Here is an 8,386-nt window from a genome sequence, read left to right on the forward strand (position 1 = left end):
CCCCCATTCCCAGGAGAGCCTTCTCTGTGGTCCCTGTGGTTGCTAGATCTCCAGTGGTGATAGGGCAGTGTAAGCCAGAATGGACTATCTACTTCTAGGTATCCTCACCCAAAGTTCCTTCCGACCTAAACCTTAGGGTCAGTTGAGGTGCTGCTAATACTGAACAGACTGCCCTGACGTGAAAACAGCCCCCTCAAGGGGGGGTGACTTATTACTACCAGGGATACTCATGTATTTTATTATATTTATTTTTCAGGCCTGTATTCAGCCTCTCTTGGTTACCCACAGCAGTCATATTTTCTTGGATATTATAGTTTTATACCTTCAGAGATGCTTTTCTTTCTCTTGCTTAGATAATTTATCTTTCTTTGGCTAAATCTCTCAGTTTTTCAAGAAGTAGGCTACTTAGAAATCACAGGCAGATGGGGACTTCCTTCTGTCCTAGGAATGGAGAGGCTGATTTGGCCAGTGATGGTAAAGATGTGTGTGTGTGTGTGTGTGTGTGTGTGTGTGTGCGTACATGTATATGCATGTATATATGTGTTTTTTTTGAAGTTCATAATTGCACAGCTTAACTCTGAACACTAAGTACTGTCCAAACACGGGGAGTCCTGTGCGATGATGTATTTTTGCTTCCCTATGTAGAAATACACAGGCTCAGGATCATTCAAGTTTCTCTTTCTAGGTAGGGGATTTTTTCTGGAGGTACTCAAGGCCTCTTTTGCCTTTTAGGTAAAAGACAGTTTAGTAAGAAATGTTCCATTAATTGCTGATCGTCCACAGTGGAGAGCTCGGTTCTGGAAGGTGAAGGCGTTTGAAGTTGAGGTGGTACGGAGTTGTGGGCCCTCCAAAGGGTTAAAGCTGGGATTTCCTGGGAGAAAAAGCCAACTTGGAGTCAAACAAAGACTCATGGTGCTCACTTCAATTTGTTAGTGATGCGGTTCCAACAAGACTAAGGTCAATGGGCTGTTCATTGTGCCGGTGGGCAGCCATCACAGGGTCACTGCCACAGCTTGAGCTGCTGTGTGCTCAGGGCCATGACAAGGACGTTTATCCTTTTTATCTCGGTGCATGTAGGATCTACTGGGAGAGTGAAAAAGATTGGTTGAATCTTCACCTACTTCTGGAAAGACAACACAAGGTTTCTCCTTTACTTAGGATGCACTATAGTAAGCACACATCTGTCAGTTTGTCATACTATGGTGGCTTGTGTGTTGCTATGACACCCAAAGCTATGTCCCTGGAAGTTGAAGTGCCAGCAGGTTTACCCAAAGTGGACAGGTTTCAGCAGAGCTTCCAGATGAAGAAGAGACAACGAAGAAGTCATAGGCCATCCACTCTGAGGAACTGGCTGCTGAAAACTGTGTGCACAGCACCACCACATTGTCAGAGACTGAAGGCCTAATGAATAGAAGCAGAACCTTTCAGCACAGATATCAGAAGATGAGCCCCGCAGGTCGGAGGCCTTCAAGATCTGACTGAGGAGGAGCTGCCCTCTCAAAGGGCAGGTGACATAATGACACGAATGGAGTACAAGCCGTGGGAGTGAAGCCTCCAGGACCTTCATTGACTGATGGGGCAGGAAGCAAAATGAGAAAAAACATCTGTAAACATTTATTAATAATTGGAACTTAGAATGTATGAAATATGAATATAGGAAAAGCGGAAGTTTCCAAAAATGAAATAGAATGCTTAATGATCAATGTCTGAGGGGCTAGAGAGGTGACATAGAGGAATGCTCCTTATTTTAAATTAGAAAATCATATCGTTTACTATGCTGGGAATGACACCGTCAAGAGAAACAGCAATGCATTCACTGTCAAAAGGACATTGCAAGATCTTTCTTGAAGTACAATGCTCTTTGTGGTAGGAATATAGCTATCCTCATTCAAGGAAATCTAATCAAGACCACTATTATTCAAAATGATGCACCAATCACCAATGTGGGTGATGAAGAAATTGAAGAATTCTATCACTACCACCGTCTCCAATCTGAATTGATTAAGCATGCAAGTAAGATGCATTGATAATTATTGCGAATTGGAATGCAAAGTTGGAACAGCAGTTAGAAAAGGTAGTCTTGGCAATAGAAATAAAGCTGGAGATTGCATGCCATAAATTTGCAATAACGACGTATTGATAGAAAATACCTTTTTTTCCCAACACCACCAACGGCAGGTATATACCTGGACTTCTCTAAATGGAATACACAGAAATCAAATGGACCACATCTCTGGGAAAAGAAGATGGAGAAGCTAACACCAGACCAGGGGCTGACTGTGGAACAAGACCATCAGTTGCCCATATATAAGTTCAGGTTGAAGCTGAAGAAAGTCAAAACAGGTCCGAGAGCTGAAATACGATCTTGAGTCTATCCCACTTGAATTTGAAGAACTTCTCGAGATCAGATTTGCTGCACTGAACCTTAATGAGACGTGGGGGGAATATAAAAAACATTATTCATGAAGAAAGCCAGTGTCATTAAGGAGACACGAAAGAAAGAAAAGATCAAAGTGGATATCAGAAGAAACTCTGAAAATTGCTCTTTATCATACAGCAACTAACGCAAACGAAAGAAATGATGACGTCAAAGAGCTGAACAGAAATTGTCAAAGGGCACCTGGGGAAGGTAAAGCAAAATATTATCATGAAATGTGCAAAGGCCTAGAGTTAGAAAACAAAAAAAGGAATAACATGCTCAGTATATCTTAAATGGAAATAACAAGAAAACATTCAAGCCTTGAGTTGCAATTTAGACAAATTCTATGGACAAAATAATGAGTGATGCAGGAAGCACCAAAAGATCACGGAAAGTTATCATCATGCTCCCCAGAATCCACTGCTCCCCCACCGCTACGGGAGGCAGTAGATGAGAAAGAACCAATGAAGTTCCAGCTGCACTGAAACATTAGCCCAAAACAAGGATCCAGAAAGTGATGGAGCAGCAATTGAAACATTTCAACAAGCTGGTGAAGCCCTGGAAGCACTCATTCATCTATACGTACCAGGAATTGGCCAACTGACTGGAAGCGATCTGTATTTGTACCCATCCCAATACAAGGAGATGCAACAGGGTTCTCAAATTATAGAACCATATCACTTGTAAGTAACATTTTGGTAAAGATCCTTCAACAACGGTTGCAGCAGTACATTGCCAGGGGGCTGCCATCCATGTTCAGGCTGTGTTCAGAAGAGGATGTGGCGCATGGGAAATCATTGCTGATGTCAGATGGCTCGTGACTAAAAGCAGAGAATACAAGGAAGATGTTTGCTTGTGTTTCATCGACCATGCCAAGGCATTTAACTGTGTGGATCATAACACACTATGAACAGCTTGGAGAAGAATGGGAATTCCGGAACACTTGCTTGTGCTCATGTGGAACTTGTACATGGGTCAAGAAGTAGTTGCGTGAACTGAACAAGGGAATACTGCATAGTTTAAAATCAGGAAAGGTGTGCTTCAAGGTAGGATCTGGTCATCGTGTTTATTGATTTTGTATTTGCAGTTGGATTATATGAAAATGGTTTATTAACAACCTGCAATATGCAGATGAGACAAACTTGCTGGGTGAAAGTGAGAAGGACTTGGAGCACTTGCTGATAAAGATCAGGGATGCAGCCTTCAGCCTGGATTCCAACTCAGTGTAAAGATCAAAATCCTCACAGGTCGACCAATAGGTCACAACATAATAATTGAAGTTGTCAAGGGTTTTGGTCTTGCTTTGATCCACAATCAATACTCATGGGAGTAGCCGTCAAGACATAAAATGATTTCATTGGGTAAAGCTGCGGCACAAGACCTCATTAAAGTTCTGAAAAGCAAAGAGGTTGCTTGGAGGACTAACTTGTGCCATGGGATTTTCAATGGCCTCATAACCATGTATCAGTTGGACATTTACTAAAGAAAACTGAAAAGTATCAGTTGGATTATGGATTATGGTGCTGGCTAAGAATTTTGAAATTACCATGGCCTGCCCAAAGAACAACAACAAAAGTACACTTTGGCCTTGACCTGGTTTTTAATATTTTCTGTGCTTTTTTTTCCATATTAGGGATTAACTCTCTTGTATTTTGTCATTGTATGTAGCCTCCTCGAATCTTTGTTATGTATTTTTCTGTTTTTTGGTATATTAAACTTAGGTTAGATGAACTTATTAGAGACAGCAACTAGAATAAAGGTTCCTGGGGGTGGGGTGGGGGATGTGAGTGGGGCAGGGGGAGCGGATATCAAAGAGTTCAAACAGGAGGTAAATGTTCTGAGATTTATTTTGGTAGCAATTGTACAATACTGCTTGATATGATTGAACTATGGAATGGTATGAGGTCTGGATTAGCTCCTAATAAAATAATTTGGGGAAAAAAGCTACCTAACACAGCTTGATTTCACACCAGCTTGTGTGATCACGAGGTGTCAGAGGGATCAGGTATCAGGCATCATTAGAACAAAAAATCATATCCTTGTGAATGAGGGGGAGTGTGAAGTGGGGACCCATAGGCCATCTGTAGGCCATTGGATATTCCTTTACAGAAGGGTCTCGGGGTGGAGACGAGCCAGTCAGGGTGTGATATAGCAACGATGAAGCATACAACTTTCCTCTAGTTCCTAAATGCTTCCTCCTCCCCCACTATCATGATCCCAATTCTCCTTACAAATATGGCTAGACTAGAGGATGTACACTGGCATGGATAGGATACACTGGTACAGATAGGAACTGGAAACACAGGGAATCCAGGGCGGATGATCCCTTCAGGACCAGTGGTGTGAGTAGCGATACTGGGAGGGTACAGGGAGGGTGGGTTGGAAAGTGGGAACCAATTACAAGGATCTACATGTGACCTCCTCCCTGGGGGATGGAGAACAGAAAAGTGGGTGAAGGGAGACGTTGGACAGGGCAAGATATGACAAAATAATAATTTATAAATTATCAAGGGCTCATGAGGGAGGGGGGAGCAGGGAGGGAGGGGAAAAATGAGGAACTGGTGCCAGGGGCTTAGGTGAAGAGCAAATGTTTTGAGAAAGATGAGGGTAATGAATGTAAAAATGTGCTTTACACAATTGATGTATGTATGGGTTGTGATAAGAGTTGTATGAGCCTCTAATAAAATGATTTTTTAAAAAGCTACCTACCACAGCTTGATTATATATATATGTAAATTTTCCATTTATTTTACAATATTTGGCCAATCCCATTCTGGCTTTTAAGCTTTTGTATGTAAAAAGTCTGCATTTTATTTTCAGACAAATAAAAATAATTCTTTGTTATAAAAAGAAGTATAGCCATAATGCTCCACAGAGGCAAGGCTGGAGAGACGTTTTCTCAAACACTTTGGGCATGTTATCAGGAGACACCCGTTTCTGGAGTAGGACATCATGCTTGGTAAACTAGAGGGACAGCAAAAATAGACGAAGACCCTCGATGAGATGAGTTGACACAGTAGGTTCAACTATGGGCTCAAACAATGGTGAGGATGGTGCAGCACTAGGAGCTGTTTTCTTCTGCTGCACAGAGTCGGTATGAGTCAGCTCACTCAATGGCACCTAGCATGACGTTAGCATGGTTAAGCATCTTTGTTATTTATCTTATATATACATTACTCATCGAATGTACTGAGCAATTGAAAGGTATCAATAATAGTAGAGAACAGGGGACTCTGCTCTATGCAAGGAGACATTTTGATCGATATGATTGGAATAAATGAAAAAAATGAATCTTCCCCAAGATTACCAACTAGTTCTTTGTTCATGAAATGGCAAATGCATAGAGCAATGCAATTCTATCCATGAACTGAATGTGTCTGGCCACACTTTCTGAACAGTTCATTTACTAGTTCTATGTATCCAGAAATCTCCTACATCAAATGGAGACATAAGCTGTGGAGTTCTTGCTGTTTGTTGCATGCGGTTGACTCATGGAGATCCATGTACCATGAGACGCAATGCTGCACGTTCCCTAAGGCTGCCTGTGAGTAGGACCGGTGTGATGCTCAGGGTTTCTTCTAGACTGCAATTCAGAAGCAGAATGGCGTGTTCTCTTCCCAGTCCATCTTCGCCTGGAAGGTCCACTGAAACCTGCCCAGGGTCAATGAACACGCTACCCCATCGATAGGTGTTTGGTGGCTGTTGCATGAGGTCCGTTGGGTATGAATAGAACTTGAGTCTTCCTTGTGGAAGGTAACAAATCGACTATTGTGCCCTCACTGTCCCCTAACAAAGAGCCCCAGTACTGTGTGGAGGACTAGCACTTGGGGTGCTAACCTCAAAATCAGTGGCTCAAACCCACCAGCCCGCCACAGAAGAAAGAGGAGGCTATGTACTAATGTAAAGATCAACAGTTTCAGAAACCCTGTGAAGCAGTTCTACCCTGTTCTACAGGGCTGTTATGAACCAGAATCAACCCCATTGACCGTCAGAGGTTTTGTCCCCTTGACAAGGATTAAATGAGAGCAAAGCTTGAATCTCCATCTGATTCAGTACCTGTTCAGGATAGGGCCTGGAGGCAAAGAGCCAGATGCTAACCCTCAGCTGAATACTAAGAAGAGGGTGTTGGCAGAAGAAAACAAAACAAAATAAAACCTTCAAACAGAGCTATTCAAAATGCCCAGAACACAAGAAGGAAGAGAATGGAAATCTTCCACAGTGGTAACTCCAGTGGCCCCAGGGGGTTGATGGAGTCAGGCGTGAAAGCACACATGACCTTCCAATGAGTGCCCTTCAAGAGACTCCCCCTTATTGTCAGGATGGAGATTTCTTCCAAGAGTCTATTTTCCAGACAATTTTATGAAATTTAATTTTGGGGAAATTTTAAACATTCATGCTTTATCTATCATGCTGACTTACTAATTAAAAGCACTATGGGTAGTTAAGCACTGTTAAATGGAGGTTTTTATTTTGCTTCTATTGTTTTTAATCATATTATACTCAGAGATTATTTTGTATTTGACTCTACATTTTGGCAATTAATTTTTTTCTTCAGTAAACATAGCTTTAAAACCATATATACTCAAGTGTAAGCTGACCCGAATATCAGCTGAAGCACCTAATTTTACCCCAAAAACTGCATTAATGCGCTGAAAAACTTGGCTTATACACAAGTATACATGGTAGTTTAATCTACTTTTGCTTCTTTCTTATTTATTTTTTAATTGTGATCTGGGTGAAAATTTACAGAGCAAATCCTAAAGTTCACACCCATTGATTGCAGTTATTACAAAGTAAGGCTCTCTGCCTATTCCCTCCCTCTGTTTAGCATTTTAGCCTTTTCTTCCTGACCCTTTCTGCCTTCTGAGCTTTATCCCTGGGCAAATACTGCCCTTTTGATCTCAAATGGTTGCATACATGCTCTGAGAGGTGCATACCTTCCTGGTGTTACTGTTTACCTTATGGACCTGTCTGTGGTTGGGCTGAAATTTGAGCCATGGGAGTGAGTTCAATTCCAGGTTTGAAGGATTATGAAGGTCCGTAGTCTCAGGGGTTCCATTTGTTTTTTATTTTTAAAAAACCATTTTATTAGGACGTGATCCAGACATCATACCATTCAATAATTCAGTCGCATCAATCAGTGTTGTACAATTGTAACCACAATCATTTTAGAACATTCTCTTTCTTCTTGCACTACTTTCCATGAGCTCCCCCTCCCCTGCTATCCTCCCTGGAACGTGAGCCTAGTTAGTGTCTCTATGGATTCAACCAACCTGTGTTTCCATTCCTGAAAATCATAGAAAGATACCTAACAGAGAGGAAAGAATGCTACAAACAATAACAAAATGCAGCAGAGCTAAGCCTCGATTTGGAAAAACAAAGCCAAAAACAAATAGCCCCTAAACAGAAAATATTAAAAACCAGATCACTGGTAAACATGCTCTTTTTTCTGATTTTAGTTTTGTTCCACTTTCCCCCCAACCCACCCTCTCTTCAGACCTTCTATTGTCTTCCCTTTTAGAGCAGGTGATGCTAGCAGCTGGGCACTATCCAGTCCCCTTTGCCTAATTGTTTCCATGCATCTTTGGTTTTCCACGCTCTTCTTTGCTTCCAACAGGGAGACCGACAAGTACACCTTACATGGCCAATTGCTAACTTTCAGGACCCCAGCTGCTACTCCCCAACGTAGATGTAGGACCTTCATTGACTTTGAAGACATTACACTACCTGACTTGATGTCCCCTGAAATCATAATTGATTTTGTGAAAATTCATCTCTCTTTTGTGCTCTAGAAGTTTAAGGGTAACATATTTTTAAATTTAAATTTATATAATAAAATATCATATTTTTGGTGTGTTTTTTTAATCATTTTATTAGGGGTTCATACAACTTATCACAACCCATACATACATCAATTGTGTAAAGCACATTTGTACATTCATTGCCCTCATCATTCCCAAAACATTT

Source organism: Echinops telfairi, unplaced genomic scaffold (genome assembly GCF_000313985.2).
Source record: "Echinops telfairi isolate 266 unplaced genomic scaffold, ASM31398v2 ScPeMD7_18;HRSCAF=68, whole genome shotgun sequence".
Lineage (NCBI taxonomy): Eukaryota > Metazoa > Chordata > Mammalia > Afrosoricida > Tenrecidae > Echinops > Echinops telfairi.